This window comes from Cibotium barometz, chromosome 31 (genome assembly GCF_041138505.1).
Source record: "Cibotium barometz isolate CiBa-2024 chromosome 31, ASM4113850v1, whole genome shotgun sequence".
NCBI classification, from domain to species: domain Eukaryota; kingdom Viridiplantae; phylum Streptophyta; class Polypodiopsida; order Cyatheales; family Cibotiaceae; genus Cibotium; species Cibotium barometz.
In genome coordinates, this window is record NC_141076.1 from 15892022 (window position 1) to 15911638 (window position 19617).

A 19617-nucleotide genomic window follows, 5' to 3' on the forward strand; every position below is an offset into this window, starting at 1 on the left:
GTAATACCGAACCCTAAAAGTGTGAATAGCATGGATACACAAGGAGGTTAAGCCTTATGCACATAAGGAGGTTTAAGTATAAGCCTCTTATGCATAAGAGGCTTATGTATAAGCCTCTTAAGCTTATGCATAAGAAAGAGAGAGAGAGAGAGAGAGAGAGAAGAGAATACCATTCAAAAACTTTAAACATAAGAAGCTTATGCATGAGAAAGAGAGAAAGAGAGAGTGAAGAGAATACCAATCAAAAACCCTAATTCTAAACATACCATTCAAAAACCATGAATATATGAAAAGGTGGGAGAGACAAGTGGGATAGAGATTACCTTGTGAGAAATCATCCTTGAGACGAGACTTTGTGAGGAGGGGACAAAGGGCGGGGAGGACTTTGTGAGGAGAGGACAAAGGGTGAGGTGCAGCCATCATGAGGAAGAGAGGGTTGCAAAAACTTAGGATTACGTACAGTAGAGGGAGCAGAGGGGAAGCAAAAATAGTTGTGACATCGACGCGGGACTATTCGGATTTTTTTTAACAGAGCACGTCTATATGCACAACTATAAGCGCGTCTATATCAGTATAGATGCGCTTATAGACCTGCATATAGCCGCATAAACCCTGCTAGATCAAAAATTTGCCCATGGCTCCTCTCTCACTTCCATCTCTCTCTAGTTTGCACAGCTGTGTTGCGCGGCTATGTTCTCATTCCCTTGTAGTGTCCATGATTCAATTTGGGTGAGCTTGCATGCTCGACATGAGGAAGAAACTCCTCCATCAATATCACATAAAGTCGATGAATATTTGGGCATGAAGGAGATGATGGGTGACTTCTTTGAGAAAGAAGGAGAGGAGGATCCCGAAGCCACACTTCACGAAGATCGATATTACGACAAGCCGCTTGCACTCCACTCTATGAAAGGTTTGTGTACTCCACCCTTCGTGTGACCTTGGAGTTACTAAACTTGCAAATCATGTATGGTTGGAGCAAGGATAGTGTTACAAGCCTCTTTCGATAAGTCCTTAGCGTTTGTGGATAGCAAATCCTATATGGTTAAAGCAAGAATAGTGTTACAAGAATCTTTTAGTAAGTCCTTAGCGTTTGTGGTTGGCAATTCACAATTTTGACATACCATACCCTTTATAAATAATATTTGAAATTCTCTCAAACCCTTTGTTGGCTTATGAAGAAGATTCTTCCTTTGGACAACAAGATGCGAAGCTCAAGGCCGCATGTTAGGAGAGTATTGATGACACTTGGCATGGATTAAGAACGTACACATACATGTGCCAATGATTGTGTGCTATTTTGAGGTGCTCATGAAGATGCAACTTGATGTCCGAAATGCAGAGAGTATCATTACTAAAGCGATTCGCAAGGTATGATGATTCTTTAAAAGGTGTTGAGGCATTTTCCTATCATACTTTCCATTCAACACATGGGGTACAAAAATTAGGAAAAATTTGAATTAATCACTTGTTAATCTCTCTGTTGATCATGTTTGCTTTTTCTTTCCCTTTGCTCCAAACCCTAATCTCTCTCACATAGCTCACCATTGTCCATTTCCACTCACTCTAAATGGCTGCAAATGTATTCTATTGCTAATGAGGGCTAATTTTACCTCACTGAAAAGGCAGAAGCTGACTCTTCTTTCTTTTGGAAAATCTGATCCAATTGCAATAGTAAAGCATTTGGTGACTCCACTGTCCCAAATCTCTCCTTCATTTCTTTGGTCAACCTTTCCCACGAATGTTGTGAGTCCTAATTATGTATAATGCACAAATAAAATATATTAAGAGCCATCTAATATTTGATAATTCAAATAAAATGGAAGGTGATTGATAATATAAAATATACGAAAGTACTCTGCATGTCACGAAAAGTAATCAATTGTCCACATTAAAACTACCGCCATCTCTTTGTTACGTTGTGTAAGCGGTCGAGACACATTATACACATGGATGCCATGCCAAAGTGTCTCAAGATCCTCGATCAAAGGTTCAAGGTACATATCCATGTTCGTGACTTTATGCTTGCTAGGTGCAAGAAGAGATAGCATCACATGACCGTTCTTTATTGACTTCCAAGGAGGGAGATTGCAATCCACTACTATCACCCATGTGGTCCATGATGTCCATTTGAGACTAAATGGATTGAATCCATCCATAACTAATCCAAGTCATAAGTGACATGTCTCATCCTTGAATTCTCACCATTTCTCATCTATATCTTGCCATGTCGGTGAACCGTAGTAGAGACCCTCCTCATCCCATCGGTGGAACGATTGTCATGAGTTCGGCAATAGACTTGTACCGGAACATGTATTGAATGTGCATGCCATGTCATGAGTTCGGCAATAGACTTGTACCGGAACATGTATTGAATGTGCATGCCATGTCATGAGTTCGGCAATAGACTTGTACCGGAACATGTATTGAATGTGCAGTATGATAGGAAAATGCCTCTATACCTTTTGAGGAAACCTTGTACCTTGAAAATCACTTCAGTAATGAGACTCTCCACATTTCAGAAATTGAGTTGCATCTTTATGAGAACCCTGAAATAGCGCAAAATCATTGGCACATGCATGTATACATTCGTAATCCATGCCAAGTGCTATCAATACTCTCATAGCATGCAAACTTTTGCATGACATCTTGTTGTTCGAAGGAAGCATCTTCGTCATGAGTGAATTTAAAATATTATTTTTAAAGGGTATGGTATATCAGAATTGTGAATTGCTAACCACAAATGTTAAGGACTCACCGCGAAAGCAGCTTGTAATACTAGCATTTCTTCAACCATCAATGGTTTGCAAGTTTAGTAATTCTAAGGTTGCATGAAAGATGGAGTACATACACTCCTGGTAGAGTGGAGTGTAAGGAGCTTGTCGTAATTGATCTTCATTAAGGGTTGCTTGAGGCTTCTCCTCTCCCTCTCTCTCAAAGAAGTCACCCATCATCTCATCCATGCAAAAATCTTCATCGATGTCATGTCCCATTGACGGAGGCATTTCTTCCTCATGTTGATCCTGCAGGCTCACCCCAATTGACTCACGCAAGTCTCTAAATCCTTTACGTAGTCATCCACTAAAACACAGTAATGTGACATACACTCCCTCTTCATCTTCATCCTAAAGAACATGGACTACCTTATGAAAACCTAAAGCATTTGCATAAGAGTTTGCGATAGAGAATATATACACTTACCAAACTAGCCGCATGTCGTACATCTTCGAATCGGTCGTAATCTAGCACATGCATTATTATGATTCATCATAAATGCATCATTTCTCCATTGCATCTCTCACATGGACATGTAATCTTTTGGCATAATCACTCATGCCGACTTCACACGGGTGCCTCATCATCATCACAAGAAGAAGGCATCGATGGTTATCTAAAAAGAAACTCACATAATATAAGTGCATGAACACTCTATACCACTTTATCAAACACAGAATAAGCTCTCTAGAATTTGCCAAAAATATCTCTCTGGCTTTTTTCCTAGTACATGGCTATGGGTGCGGCTATTGCCACGCTCATAGCCATGCGTAATGGAAAAAAAATGAATACCTCCCTTCCATGTGCTATGCTGCGTTGTTTCATATTCTTGAGTTCATTGCTTCTTGGCTATGTCACAGGCTGCCTAAACTCTTCTTGTTCACAAGCCCTTTGCAATCCTCCTGTTGCCATTCACAAGCTCTTCTCTCTTAACAAGCCCTATCTCACCTTCAGCACAAGCCCGCTCCTCTTCTCCCTTCTGAAACCACACAAGTCTTTATCCTACCCTTCTCTCTCACCTTCACAAGATCTTCTCCCTCACAAGCCCTCCTCCTCTTCTCCCTTCCCACCTTCACAAGCCCTTCTCACAAGCAAACCCTTTGCCTTCAAGCCCTTCATAAGAAAACCTTAAACCCTTAACAACAAAGCCTCCTCTCCATTTATAAGGAAGAAAGCCCCATCTCCAGAAGCATCACAAGAAAACCATATCAAGGTATGTACCATATCCTTAACTTCTATGTTTTCTTTCATCTTTTGTTTTTTGAAAGTGTACTAATTTCTGAGGTTTGAGGCTTACTTCAAATGTATTTCTTGTTCTCTTATATGATTTCTTCTTTTGTATGCTCGCATTCCCACTTGTACACTTGTATGCTCTCTTGAAAGCTTAAATAGTTGTATTAATAGTTTTTTATAAGCAAATACTTTACTTATCTTTTTCTTTTTCTAGCTAGGTCAAGGCATTCTTTGGCTAGGTTAAGAAAATCTTCTCCAAACAAGATCAACTGTGCACAAGCTTCTAAAAACTATAAGAGGTAAGCCCCTTGACCTTACTCTGTTATTATTTCTCCCTTGGGTACCGGGGATTATTTCTTGCATATGTTTTGCCTCTAGTACGTATGCATGCTTTAAAACTGTCTTCACCTTTGTGCTACCTTGTGTAAATGGCCAGGACACATCATGCACTTGCATGCCACACCATAGTGTCTTAACCTCCTCAATTAAAGGTTCAAGGTACACATCCATCTTCTTGACCTTGTTCTTGCTGGGAAAAAGAAGAGATAGTGTAAAATAACCCTTCTTTATTGACTTCCAAGGAGGGAGATTGTAGTTCACTACTACCACTAGCCATGTGGTTCATGATGTCAATTTGAGACTAAATGGATTGAACACATCCATCTTCTTGACCTTGTTCTTTCTGGGAACAAGAAGAGATAGTGTAAAATAACCCTTCTTTATTGACTTCCAAGGAGGGAGATTGTAGTTCACTACTACCACTAGCCATGTGGTTCATGATATCAATTTGAGACTAAATGGATTGAATCCATCCATACCTAATCTATGTTGTAAGTGATGTGCCTCATCCTTGAATTTGGACCACTCCTCTTCTATGTGTTTCCATTTTGATGAATCTGCAGGGACCCTCATCATGCCATCGCTGGTGCGATTCTGTGTATGTGATGTAATGTGTTTAGAAATAGACTTGTTCTTGGACTCCTCTGGAAAAGCCTCACGATGCCAAGTTAAGGCCACACCCTCCAAGAAATCTAGAAGTATTTCTGCCCTCTCCTTCATAGACCAACCCGTTAATAAGCAGCATGATCGGTTAAACTCTCGGAGATAACTCCCCAGGTCTTCTCTTTCCGATCCTTGGAACACCGGAATGTTGAATATCTTGCACCAAAAGATGAGTAGCAACAACAAGAAAAATTTACTTATTTCAAAAAAACTTTTCTTTAATCATGCAGGACCTTGAGGTTAAAATAGAATAATTCTAAGTAAAACTTGCCCGTCGACTCCACCAAAAGATGTGACACAAAGTTGGGGTTTTGACTTCGGTCACTTCTTAGAATCAAAACACAATTGTATGGAATCTCACAGCCTCCTCACCTCCCTTTTTCTCTTTCTCTCCCTAGGTTAAGATAAAGATAAATGCATCAAAGGTAAGATCATAATTCATGGAAGAAAAGATGAAAGGCTTAGGAGAAGCAAGAATTTCTGTCAGTCTTGGAGCTCCAAACAAGAGGGCAATTCTTTGTTGAAAGAAAATCTTCCGACTCAGGATTATGTGAATGAAAACATACGGGGAATGTTGGTAAGGTTCATCCGTTCGAATTGGGCAATTTGGATAGAACATCTTAAAGTAAAAGAATATAGCAATCACTTACAAGAGGATAAGATACATGGGATTTGCTTTTTGATAAGAGATTAAGAGGAATTCATTATGAAGAAGAAATAATGGCCAAAAGTCTATAAAAACAGAGATACACAGAGAGTTTTAATTTTAAATCTATATATACTATACAAAATATGATTACATATGTATGTAGAGCTTGAAGAGAGCTTCGTGCCTATATAAAAACTTTCGAAGACGGATAACCGAGCGAAAAGTTATGAGCATTTTACTACAAGACTATAAAACTGCCAAAATTTACCTAAAAGTTGGCAACTTTGGGAGAAATTATGATCATCAATGAAGTAAAGGATTAAGAAATTAGTTACATGATTGGAGAGAGCATATAAAGAGCTTCCTAGCCATATGATCAATTTTAGAAGCTAATATCCGAGTGATGAGTAATTATCAGTTGAAATTTGGGTATTAGACCACCAAAACTGCACTTAAGTCAATATTAGATAAAGTGGAAAAAATCCCATTCCCATGAAAAAAGTGTGAGTATGGTAAACTCATTCAAAAGTTTGTCAAAACATATTCATGTGACATATCATTGGAAAGAGCTTGAAAAGTAGAATCTTTGTCTGACAAATTTGGAGTTTGCATAATGTTCAAGTTATGGCCAAAATAAATTTTTTAAATACATTCCCATTTTGAGGGATTTTTCCCATTTTATCTAATATAGTCTTACTTCCCCCTCTTTGCATGAAACCTCAATTTTCACATAGCCTCTTGCCTTTCATCTCCTTCACTCATGATTCAAGCTAGAGGGTAAGGGTTAACATTGCTCAGCGAACAATCCTAAAGATTGACCTATAGTCCCCAAAGTCTTTCCACATGCTCATTACCGCTAAAACCATTGGTACCTCCAAAGGAGGGAGGCAATAAAGCAAGGACTACCTTGAGAAGTCACAGGCCCACCAAGATAATAACTCCTTATCCCACTTATCATGAATCATCAAAGAGGTCCAATATTGGGTTAAGCATGAGGAACTAATGCCAAATCAGACATTCACAGGTAAAGATAGTGTTTGAATAAGGGTTTGAAGAAAAGAGAATGGCAATGACACAAAATGCTCAATTGAGGAGGCTTCATTCATTGATTTGAAAGGGAGAGGAGAGCTCCTTTTATAGGTGGAGAATCACCCTCTCTTCCATTGTTACAAATTACAACATAAAAATCTTCAACCCTTCAATGACATAAGGGTAGATGTCACCATTAATTATCCTCTTAGGCTAAGTCTTCTATTGATTATTAAATTGAAGACTTTTTTACTTTGAAAGTGTGATGAGATAATAGCCAAGTCTAAGTGGCATGTAGGTGGAGATCCCACTTACACATGGCGGAATTCTCCTCTTCCATGTAGTCATTCTAGAAGAATCTTTCCCAACTATGTACCTACATACACTCCTCCACATGTCTTCCACACTTCCCAGCTTGTAACCTTATGGTGAATACTATACTAATAATACAAATAAAATCCATGTGAGCATGAAGGCCCACTTTTATTTTCCACATCACTAGCCTATCTTCCATACCAAAGTATTTATCAAGCATACTTGTGGCATTTACAATGTGTGCATCCTAAATCAAGTAAAACCATTATATTTGAAGATAGAATGCTGTTATCAGGGTAGCCGCCAAGCCGCCGCATCACCACACCGTTATTCCATTGTGGGCGTCGGAATCTTCCTAGACAAGCTTCCACCTTATTACCATTGAGAAACCATCAAAATATGTACAAAATTGAAAATGAAAGATATCGATTTTTCATGTCACAATAACAATGTGTGAGGAATAGAAATATTGAGTCAAGTTATAAAATTATTATCGTCCTATCTCTGAAACCTTAGGTAGTTTATTAAGATGGGAGATCCATGGAATATATAGAGACGTGCTTATGAAAAAGACATTCACTAGAATCTGATGATATTGGTGGCATGGCAGTGTAGTTTATGCTCGAAAACAAAATGCAATGTTTATATGTTGGTGGTTTAAAATCTGATGGGGTACTGTAAAGTTTGTAGAGCGGTTCTCTCTACCATGCAATATAGTGCTCATAGAGTACTACCGATCAACAAATGTGTTAAGAAACACAAAATCCACTACACTAATCAAGAGATCAAGAAATGCATGATAATCTCTTAATCCCATTCAAACATTGATTAAATCTTAGCTTTTCCTAATGCCAGCAAACCCATAAGCGTGCATCTACTAACCCACAAGCTTAAGCAAGCATAGAATGTAACATTCACAAACCCACAAGCTCATAGAGAGAGTCTATCCATGAATAACTCATTGCCAATAAAGTGGGCAAGAGCTTGCATCAATGGAGACTACACACACACACTACAAGCATGCAGTATACACAAGAGAAAGAAAGAAGCATTCAACTAATCATAGATTAATCTACTTCAATGATACTAAAACAGATTAAAAGAAAGAAGTGGAGCTATAGTCATTAGAGTACAATAGAGAGAGAGTTAGAGAGTTTCCATAGCTTGAGAGCTCAAGAGCTTATGAGAATGGCCAAAAACGTACCCTTTCTTTAGCTAAAATCTCTTTTATAGAGATGTCACTATTACTAACCCTAACCCTAGGCCTCTTTCACACATGGGCGGACAACCCCATAAGTGAGCCTTGCTTAATACACTTAGAACTCTTATTTAAAACCCACATTGGCCTAAAACAATTTACATTGCACTTCCGCACAAAAATATGTAAAAATAATGTGCGTCTTTATGTTCCCATCAATGGCTACAATCCCGCTCTCTCGCATTAATTGCTTCTAGCCTCCTTCCATAATCCGTGTTCGCATGAGTGTTCCCGTGGAACATTCCCCCCTTCCTAAATCGCCCACGTCCTCGGGCGCGGTAGAAACAAAAGCTGCAAAAAACAATGGAAGACAAGTAAAGCCTTTTATTGAAAAAAAACCAGAAATGACAATCTCACACGTGAGCATGCAAGTGAAAAGCCGATTAGAGTTTTAAAGAGTGCTAAAAGAAGCGAGTAAAGACTAGTCAAAGTAAGACTAAGTGGTAGATAGTGCTATGCAAAGACAAGTGTGTTTGTACACCGCAGGTTATGACCACAGTCTCAATGTCCTACAAGTGTTTAAGTTATTCCTAAGTGGCAACCCTACTCCTAAATATAAGCCATGGTATTGGACCTTTCTTTCTTTCTTTTTTTATTTCTCTTTTGTGTTTTTTTTTTGTTTGTGTAAAGAGCAGAAGATTAAAGAGAATTATTATTTTTAGCTTGATAAAGAGGAAGGTTCCATCCCAATGAGACCCAAGCAATGGCCAAGAGACCTCCGCCAAGAGAATCTAAAGGCCGCTGAGTATCTCAAGGGCGACAGACCCTTTTCTTTCTTTTTGACGTAAGGAGTATCCCATGAAGATGAGGGCATCGGTCTCGAGGGCCCATAATGTACCCAAGAGTCCTACCAACATCTATCAAGGCGATAGAGTCCTTGTAGGTCTTCTTCTTAATCTTTTAGACGTCAGTGTACACCCCATGAAAACCAAGGCATTGGCCCCAAGGTGCTAAAACAACCCAAGGTCCTACCAAGCATTTCACATGGCCGTAGACACAATGGCCGTAGACACGTCATGTCTCAAGTCACTTCTATATATTTTTTAGGGCATTTGTTTCGTAAATTTTTGTTTATCGTAGCACCTAGCCCATACCTAAGAGGTAGCTACCACTAGGGATAACTAATATACTTCTAGAGCTTAAGAACTTGGCATACTCCGTTGGTATATGTCTTACACTATCTTCAAATAGAAATACCTTCTACCAAGTCCTCTAAGAATCTAGAAATCACTCGCCAATAGTAACAACTAATTTAAAACTTCAACCAACCAACTGTGTGTGAACATACAAACAATATATGTAAAAGTGAAAAGCAGATAAAGAACAAAAGATTATGAATTGAATACACCTGTTGTAGTGCTCGTTCATGTGGCGCGTTTGTCTTGATGCATTGCTGATGTGCAGATTGCTTCTCTTTGCTCTTTGTAGACATTGCATGTCTCCCCCCTTCCTAATTTGTGTGCACGGTAGGTGGACTGTTGGAGCTTGTTTGTATGCTCTTGTTTTGCTGAGATCTCTGTAAAATCTCTTATTAACAAACAAGAAAAGAAAAGAATAAAATTTGTTATTGGTGCCAATCACCGAATATAGCCGAGGGGAAAAACCCAGTGGGAGAAAAGTACCCTGGCTTGTTGATCTTATTGTGGAGTTGATGTGCTTATCCTTGCACTGGCGGTGGATCCGTGTCCACTTCTACTGGAAAGATTATATCAATCACTTCAGGATGCAAGGATAACCCTGTACAAAAGCCGGCCTCTGGAGAAGGTGGTAGAGGAAGGAGTGCTTCCTCGCTAAAATATGGCATTGGTTCTATGGGAAGGTTAAGCAGACAATGTCGATTTTGGAATTGCTCGATATAGGTGCTCATAGTGATCCAAAATTAACATGTTGAGGCTGCGGGAAGAAGGGCTTGTTGCAAGATAGGTGGTTGCAAGTCATTTATACATGTATCCCTCCATTGTTGTGCTTGAATCTCCTCAGGTAATCTACGTTGATTTGGTCCTCGGTCTGGTACTCTCACATCAAGAAGGTTATGGCGTTGGGGTGTAATTCCCACAATTTGTTTCATTAAGCCCGTGCCATATTGTCGAAAGTAAGAGCGGCATAGCCAACAAATGTGTGAAGCTTCCCCTAATACGAGTCGTGCACATTCTTGACAATGTGGAAATGGATGTTGCTGTTGATAGAATAAAGTGACAAAGTGATGCCCACAGCAAATTTCACCTAAGGGAGCATAAAAGTACCTAGAATGAGTTTGAAAAGGAGGAGCACTATAACCCCCGCAATGTTCAGGTTTTTGAGTACTATCAGGGTCAATGCATGGTGGACATGTATCTCGCCAAGTATCCATCAGGAGGTATCTGGGCGTAGAACAATGAAATTTAGAAACTTTAAACTTTATACACTCATATCCATCATTACAATCCCTATCAAAAACAACGTAGTTAAGATCATCTCAAAAAGAACACAATCCTGTACCACATTGGTAAAAGTGAGACTATTCAAACAGTGATCTACTAAGGAGCTTCAATTGTAGTGTCAATGCCTTACCTTTGGTTTTGGGTATGTCCTTCTTATTAAGAGGTGGGAAGGTTAGCAATTGTCGAGGAATTTGAGCAAGATAAGAGGATTTAGGCAGTGAAGTGCTAGAATCTATGCTCAAAGGAGACTCATGTAAAGTTGGATTTGTCTTAGGTACACAAGTTGATGGTCGAAGTGTGTAACAAGGAGAAGTTGGGACAACTGGTGATTCAATACATGTTTTGGGAAGGACAACACAAGGAGATTTGTAGGTGCTATCACAACCACCTATCCTATATTGAAGAGGTTGTGTTGATTTCCTTTGCACCCACTGATATGAAAAACTAAGAGTGGCTTTTGGAATCTTATTGATACACTCTTCTAGCTCTAGCAACCCATGGCATTTGGGAAGCCAAAGTGCTGTTGCACCCTCATAATAGCCTTGTGCTTTAAGAACATGCTTTGGGACCCAATGAGTAATAATCTGAGGCTTAGGCTTGGAAAAGATATTCTTTTTAGGATGTTTAGCAACTAGGCTAGATGGTACAAGTTTGTACACATATTTGGGTAGCCAAATTGACAATTCCTTCTTGCCTGGCCTTTTTTGAGCAGTGACTAGAGTTGTTGGAACATGCCAGCCATGGCCCTCACTTGAGGACTCATGGATTATCCACATCATTTGTCTTGGAGCTTGAAGAGCAGATGTTGAAAGTGGGTTGTGTAAGGTAGAACTACCACCCTTTTGACATGATAAAACTTGTGGAGTAGCAGATCCCAAGATGCAAGCAGAATCAATTTGCAATTTGTATTGTCTATTCTTCTAATCTAATGAACAATTGGTAGCACTTAACCATGATCGACCAAGAACAACCTCTACCACTACCTTATACTCGCCACATAAAAGGGAACTGATATCTGGTGATCCTGAGTGGATATCATAATGACACATTTTTCCTCTATAGGGTTATCTTCACCTGAGAAGCTTCGTAAGTCAATAGGAATGTGCACGTGTTGGTTGTCCCAAGGCTACCCATGTGTCAAATGAGAGAACATTATAATCTGCACCAGAGTCAATTAAGGCAGAGACAAAGTAGGTAGTCTCATGAAGATGAAGACACACGTGAATATTGAAAGGATTGACATATTGTTCTCATCAGTAGCCAACTATAAGGTCAACACAGAAGCCTTGCGACGCTCCTTGGCTTTTGCAACTCTAGCTTTAGCTTCTTCTTGAGCCTGACATTTAAGTAGGTCATGTGCTTCTTTCCATGTGTGGGCAGCATGCATTTGTTAAAGCATGGCTTCAGTTAATGGTTCATTGTATTTCTTGTTGAGACGACTTCCATTAATGAAGTTAGGCATTTGCTCACCTTCTAGTGTCTCTAAACGCACTGCACCAGTTGGAGTAAGCTCATTAATCACAAACGGTCCTAGGCCACGTTTCTTGAGCTTTCTCTTATGCTTCTTAAGTGTGTACAAGAGCACAAGGTCCCCTTTTTTGAATCGACCAGTTGTTACCAGTTGTTACATTTCGATCATACCATTGCTTTTGTCTCCTCTTCTCGGCATACATCCCCATTACCGCCAATAAGCGGGTCTCATCAAGCTTTTCCAATTCATCAATGCGTTGAGAAAGCTCATGACCAGTCCAGTCCAATTGTTTAGCAACTCGTAGAGTAGGTACAAGAAATTCAATGGGAAGAATTGTATCTAGCCCAAAAGCAAGCTCAAATGGGGTTGTGCCCACAGATGTTTTATAGGCTGTTCTATATGCCCAAAGAACTGAGTGCAATTTTTTCTCCCAATCAGTCCTATGTCCCTCAACAATCTTTGTGAGTGGAGAATCTTGTTAGTACTCTCAGCTTGACCATTGGTCTGGGGATGATAGGGTGCAGAACGCTTGTGAATTACCATAAATTCTTGAAGTAAAAACTCTATGACCTCATTCACAAAGTGCACACCGCGATCACTAACGATTTCAATAGGTAAGCCATAGCGTGTAAACACGTACTCATACAAGAACTTGACTGTGGTTCTGCCATCATTTTTGACTGTAGCCTTTGCTTCTACCCATTTGGTCAAATAGTCAGTTTTGCGACTATAATATATTCGGCATACGTGTGATGAGCTGGAGGTTTAATGGAACCGATAAAATCAATATCCCATTTGGCAAACGCACGTGTGCTTAACATAGGCCGCAATGGCATATTGTCCTTTGTGATGGGAGGTTTGGTCCTTTGACAATCGTCACAATGTTTCACATATTCTTTGGCATCCATTTGTAAGGTTGGCCACCAAAGCCCAGACCACCTAATCAACTTAGCTGTGGTGTTGCCCAAAAGGTGTCCACCCCCAACACCTGCATGTGCATGAGTCAAGATTTTCAAGTATTCAGCTTCACATACACACATGCGCAAGTTGCCATCCTTGCCCCTCTTGTAGAGTTGGCCCTCTATCAGCATATAGTTGGCCGCTTCAACTTCAATAGCATGCTTTTGATATTTAGGAATTGTTCGATCAGTATGACCATGCTCTGGTTTGGCTAGGACAGCGTACATGTAGATGAATCGACGATAATAGCCACAATGTCCCATGAATATTTGTATCCCTTTAGGGTTGATAGGCCGAGGTAATGAGAAAATGACATCAATTTTATCCAGATCTGTTGAAATCCCATTGCGAGAAATAATATGGTCCAAAATTTTTCCTTGTATTACCATGAATTTGCACTTGTCAGGATTCAAGCATATACGATAAACTTGACACTTTTGAAACATAAGTCTAAGGTGTTCTATATGATCATCATGCTCTTGTGAGTGAACACATAAATCATCCATGAAGATCTCAAGAAATAGCCTAAGGTACTCCTTGAATACATGACTCATTAACCGCTGAAAGGTTGCAGGTGCATTTGTTAGACCAAATGGCATAACACGATAGGCAAAGATGCCATCTTCAGTAGCAAAGATTGTCTTGTGTTGATCCTTTGGATTAATTGACACTTGATTGTAACCGGAGAATCCATCCAAGAAACTATATGCCTTTTTCCCTGCAACACGTTCCAAAACATGATCCGTGATTGGAAGTGGGTAATGATCACGTACAGTAGCTGCATTTACCTTCTTGAGGTTTACACATACTCAAAGTTTTCCATTTTTCTTGGGCACCACTACAATAGGGGAGACCCATTCAATGTGTTCAATCTCATAGATAAATTTTGCTTCTAAGAGCTTGTCTATTTCTTCTTTTATCTTTCGTGCAAAATTCTCATTGTAAGTATAAGGACGCTACTTGGAAGGCTTTGCATCCTCTCGCAATGGAATTGTATGCTAACATATGCTTGGATCAACTCCTCTGAGGTCTTTATAACTCCAAGCAAAAACATCACGATACTCCTTTATTGTTTGAATTAATAACTTCTCCTCATCTAAGGACAAGTCTGTGGCAATCCACACATAGCGAGGCTCTTCTCTTGGCTTAGCGATATTAATCTTTTTTGCATCTTCTGGACCATCATATGAAACCCCTGGCATGCTTGGCTTTTGTCGCATGGGCTGTTGAAGAACAATCTTCCGATCTTGAAGAGTGTACTTATGAAGTTGGGGGGGACATTGAGACCTTGTTCTTGTCCACTTGAGTCATCACTAATTGAAGACCATGCGGTTTTGAGCTCTCTTTTACAATCTTGCATCTGAGTTTTTCGTTCAACCGTTATCTTTGCACTTCCGACACTCTCTTTTGAATCGGTTTGAGGCTTGAGTTTTTGTTTTGGTCTCTTTGTTTTTTTACGATTTTTGCTAACAGTTTTTAGCTTTTGTCCTGGTTGGAATCCATCTGATCATTTTGCTTGGTCTTTGATACTATCTTGTGCTTGGTTATAGTATATATATGCATTCTTTCCTGAGAAGTGAGGTGGTGGTCGAGAGTGTTCATTCTTAAACTCCTCGTTTTCTTTTTGTATTCTCTCATGTCGTTCCCTCTCATCTTGTTTACGGATTCTCTTATGGCTCTTACAGCATTTATGTTTGGGTCGGCTTCGAGGGATGTCTATTTGAACCTCCCTTCCTCTCAAGAGTAGGCGTGCCTTTCCTAACTCTTCCTCGGGGATTATCACATCATCATCAAAATCAGAGTCCCATCCATTTTCTTATCAGCATCATTAGCCGATTCGAGTGTTAAATCCTCCACTGAGACTTCCTCTACATGCAGTGCTATGGATGCAACCCCATAGTACAAATCATCTAGAAGGTCACGTGGTTGTACCATTCGTATAGGAATAATGTCATATCCATCTAAGTCACAAAATTGAATTGGCTTAGGTAAAGCACATGTCAATAATGTTGCAAGGACATGACTCCATTCTAGGGGATCAATTAAGTGCTCAGGGAAGGGTTGTGGAATGTATGCCTCATCTGATACACTTCGATTACCCTTAAGTCTCTCAGTGTTGAAATCCTTACATGAGGCTCCACACATCCACAGATCTTCTTGCCCATCTGACAATGTAACTCTTGAGCCCTCAGATGAAGCAGAATCAAACTCATTTATTGGAGACCGCGTTACATCATGATATGAGTGATTCTTTAGGTTGACCCTTGTGATGACAGAATCATGTCAGAGGTACAAATAATTGTATCCCCAATCTTGAATCATTTGAAATTGTCGCATGAATGATCTACCCAATATCACTTCATAGTTTGGATGCTTTCCAAAATCCACTACTGCAAATGTGTGCTCATATTCAATCCCACATGTGGTGACCAATATGTTCTCTAGCAGCCCAATGGGATGTTCTAAGCTTCCGTCTGCTCTAGCTGCAAGTGCATCCCGGTACTCCTAATAGCTGGTTTGCCCCACTTTTCCCAAATGGACCTTGTTACAATGTCCACTCCTGCACCACTATCAAGTATTGCAGTTGAAGCTACTTTTCGCACTTCTAATGGGAGGGTAGCATTTCCCTGATCGTCCTCACAAAATTTTCCTACTTTGTTGATAGGAACTGGCATAACATGCTTTGTCTCAGGGTGTATAGTACATTGATGGTGACCCTTTTGTAGCAATACCTGCTCTGACAGACATGTGGCAATATCATTCCACAACTCTAGTCGAAGCTTTATCAAATCAAGCAAAGGTAAGGTACAAGCCACTGGTGCTGACAAAATAGCTTGCACGATACCCATATCCATCTCCTTTGTCAACCTTCTATGTATGGAGGGTATCCTCAAGGTTTGAGAACAGTTCTCATATTCTCCCAAATAAGATGGTAAGGTTTTCATTGTATGCTTACTTCTAGGAGAAACAATTGTTTGAACTTCCTCCTGGATGCTTGGGTGTCTAAACTCACACGAGGGTTTGGGTATTCTTGAAGCTTCTTGGGTAGCTCAGATAAAGCTGCAATGCGACTTCTATGAGCATCAATGATGGCATCTAGAGTCTTGTTCACCTTATCCACAAAAACAAAACCCCCAGAACTATCCTCGGTTGTACTAGCCTCATCTTGTTTAGCACTAGGCCTAGGTTGAGGTTGATGCTCCTTATGCACTTCTTGGGATGTAAAAGCTTGATCCTTCATGTTTTGTTTAGAGACTTCTTGAGAACTAGTGGATGCACTCTTAGTTTGCTTGTTGCGGTTCTTTTACCTCCTAGTGGTCCTTTTTCTATTGGAATGTAGGGTCTTGTCCAGTAGATTTGCCTTTGCATCTCTAGTTTGAGGTGTCTAATCTCTGTATTTCGGCATTTCGTGTCTGTGATCTAGTCATGACTCTAAGCGGCATGACATCCTCATTCTCTGATGAAGGTGGCAATGTGACTGCCTCTACAAAGTTGAGTGAGACCTTTGGTTGAGAGGTGCCTTCCTCGTGGTTTCAGCAAAACAATCCTTTGGAAAGTGTTCTACACAACACCCTAGACAATATCTTTCAATTGGTGAAAACTCTGGTACTATTGTATTGGATCGAGCTGCTTGCCTTGGGCGATGTGGACAATCACGAGCCAATGGGGTTCTCCGCACTCATAACAGGGGCCCATTAGTTTGGCTTCTACTTTCCTTTGCTGCCATTGACCTGAGGGGCCTGGAGTCCTAGGTTGGTAGCCGCCTAGCAACATCAAAGAATTTTGCTCCCCCGGTTGAGGCTCCAGTGCTTGGCTTGGATATGCGGGACTTTCAAAGAGATTTTCCTTGGATGAATATGATGCATATTCCTCCTCCACATAGCTTGGGTTTACCAAGTATCTACACATATTTGAATTGTCCTAGTCAACAAATCTCACAGGAGTAGTGCCAAGAGCACGAGGTTGAGCTCCGGTCGTGCTTGCTCTTGTGCCATCAGTGACTTACGTTCAAAATTAGTGTACTGTTGATGCATTTGTGGAGCCACTACACCCCTTTGCTGCTCACGTTCTTGTCTCATTCTTGCAATGCGAGTACATTCCTGTGTTGTGTGGGTATAATTCCAAGCACAGGCCTGGCACCACTTCTTTGTGGGCTGGTTTGTGACTAGAGGAGAAAAGGTATTACATTCTTCGGTTTTATGGTTACCGCCACATGCTCCACAAAGATGAGGACCCGTAGGTAGTACACTCCTCATTCGCTGCTGCTCTTGTTGTGGCTGCATGGGTGGGCGATAGGTTTGTCCCAATCTCCTTAGTACTAGGTTAGCTATCTGGTCTGGATTTACTAGTGTGCTAGACCCTGAACTTTGGTCATCACCCCACTGATCTCTAGGTTGCACCTCAAGGCCAGTACCATCTTGGAATTTGAAGTTATCTGTGAAATCCATAGCATCATGGCAATACTCATTGAAATTTGTATGCTTCTTTGCATAGAGATGTGTGTGCAGTGTTGAATTTTTGAGTCCTTTTAAGAAGAGAGAAATTAATCGACTCTGGTTGGGCTTCTCATCTTGTGGGCAACTATTAATGTACTGCTTCATCCTATTTACATAGTCTCTAACACTCTCAGTCTCACCTTGCTTGAAAGAGTAGATGTTTGCTACTGTGTCATGATGAATCCCCATCAAGGAAAAAGCAGCAATGAATCTCTCTTCCAAAACTCATAAAGAAGATTTGTCTGAAGCCTCTAGTGCCTGAAACCAAGCAAGGGCCTTTCCCTCAAGAGTGAGCCCAAACCCTTCAATTTGTGTATGCTTGTCAGACTTGCTCAACTCGAACTGCTTGCCTAAATGCTGCTACATGGTCATATGGATCTCCCGACCCTTCATACTTCTTTACCATTTTCTAAAGAGTTGATGGCCTTACTCGTCTTGAATACTCATCATCAGGCCTACGGCCTCTCACTCTTAGTGGTTCCTCTCTTTGGTAAGGTGGTCCATATGCATCCCGAATTGGTGTGGGTCCCCTATTACCTGCCTCAATAACCCTCTCCAAAGATCCTGTTACCCGCATTTCAGGAGGTGCATTTATGGGAGGCCGAGTTGGCTCCCCTACCCTCTGATTGTCATAGTGAGAGAAACGTTGTTGTGGTGTGATCTGTGGTCGCACTTTTGATGTAGGATAATATCTTGGTGCTAGAGTTGGGCTACTTGCAATGGTCCACTTTGATGTTGATGGTCCCTCTCTAGTGAACTCTCGTAGGGGAGGAGCAACAGTTTCTCCAAGAAAGGTTGTCTCTCCTGGTTTAGCTGTACTAGTAGAGAACACTTCCATGAATAATGGTTGTCCTCTCCACGTGAGCTCACGAATCTCCTTCCAATCTAAGGTTCGGTATTCATTGGTCCATTTATCAATGATTTGGTTCTTGTATCCTGCAAGCTTCTCGACTACCACCACAAGTACTAGAGGAAGATCTAGCTCTGGCTATCTAGTTGTGGCATAATATCCTTCTAAAGAGTCCTTATAGACCTCTTGAAGTGGGTCATCCTGAAAGACCTTTGTCATTGGAATTTGTCCTACAAACTCCCATTGGTTCTCAGCCCCCTGATCCATTTTGCTCTTGACTTTCCTGTCCCTTTCCAAATTTAGATCTACAAAAAGTAAATCATCTATGGATGGCTTTCAGGACTGGTAATTGGATGGTCCAGGCATGTCCGGCTCAATGAGCCAATCATCTCTAGACTCCCTTGCTCCGGAAGGCTTTGATAAATCTAGAAACTCACTCTTAGAGAGCTCTCCTAATTTGTCTACATTCTCTGGATGATAGGTGACTTCGTAGAGCGAACACTATCTCCACCCATGTACATGTTACCTTGGTCATTGACTAGAGGTGCTCTATCAAGCTCTGAGAAAAAGTCCGCAATCTTAACGAGATATCGTTGTGGATCCCTAAAGATCTCAGCTCCTTGAGCATTCGTGTAGACATATTAAAGTCTCACATTGAGTGGTAACCCCATGGTGTCGGCTTCAAATGGATTAAAAGATCTTGTGGGTGTCCTATTTGGGGCTATGGGATGACTATTTGACGGCCCTAGATTGTCCATAGACGATGAGCTAGTTGTCCTGGAAAGGGTATCAGATTGGGATTCGGAAAAGGTTTCAGCAATATCCACCAAATTCCCTATCGATTGGGTCCCACTTTATTGCGTAGATACTCTAGAAGGTGCCCTAGACCCTATGGCAGTGTCTATATGACGTCTCGACCGCAAGTGCATAAGGTCAAATTTTAAGGTTTTTTTTTTCCAAAAAAAATCCAAAAATTTTCAAGTTGGCTAAAACTTTGCCAGAACCCATTTTGAACCCTCTCGAACACATTAGGCCAAAAAATAGCGTATTTTTCAGGATCGAAAATCGCCTAAAATTTACCAGTTTTCCATACTGACTCACTATGGGAAAATGGTTCCGGGCCCGAAATTTCGACGATGGGTGTTTTCTAACTCCTCTC